The sequence below is a fragment of the Etheostoma spectabile genome, chromosome 9, assembly GCF_008692095.1.
Source record: "Etheostoma spectabile isolate EspeVRDwgs_2016 chromosome 9, UIUC_Espe_1.0, whole genome shotgun sequence".
Taxonomy (NCBI): Eukaryota; Metazoa; Chordata; class Actinopteri; order Perciformes; family Percidae; genus Etheostoma; species Etheostoma spectabile.
Window position 1 is genome coordinate 30,986,521 of NC_045741.1, and position 255 is coordinate 30,986,775.

The 255-nt window shown below is 45.5% G+C and overlaps 1 protein-coding gene across 6 annotated transcripts in view; it reads left to right on the forward strand.

Moving 5' to 3' along the window:
* szt2 (SZT2 subunit of KICSTOR complex) overlaps window positions 1-255 on the forward strand; it is a 120,795-nt gene that overhangs the window by 9,905 nt on the left and 110,635 nt on the right. The gene's annotated exons all lie outside the window — the stretch shown is intronic.

A 255-nucleotide genomic window follows, 5' to 3' on the forward strand; every position in this document is an offset into this window, starting at 1 on the left:
TTGCAACAACTAGTAATGTTAGAAAAACTACACCACCACACTGGATCTAGCTAGCCCAGAAACAAGACAACAGGCATGCCACATACACGCCGTTTGGGCTTGCGAGCCGGCCAAAGAGTAGTAACGTTGAGTGGATGGCAATAAGATTCTGGATGGAAAGTGTACATTTTAAAAGTTGCCAAATGCTCCATTGAAGAGACCCAAGTGATCTCTGTGTGTTTTGTCGTCGTGAACTGAGCTATCATCGCAGCACGT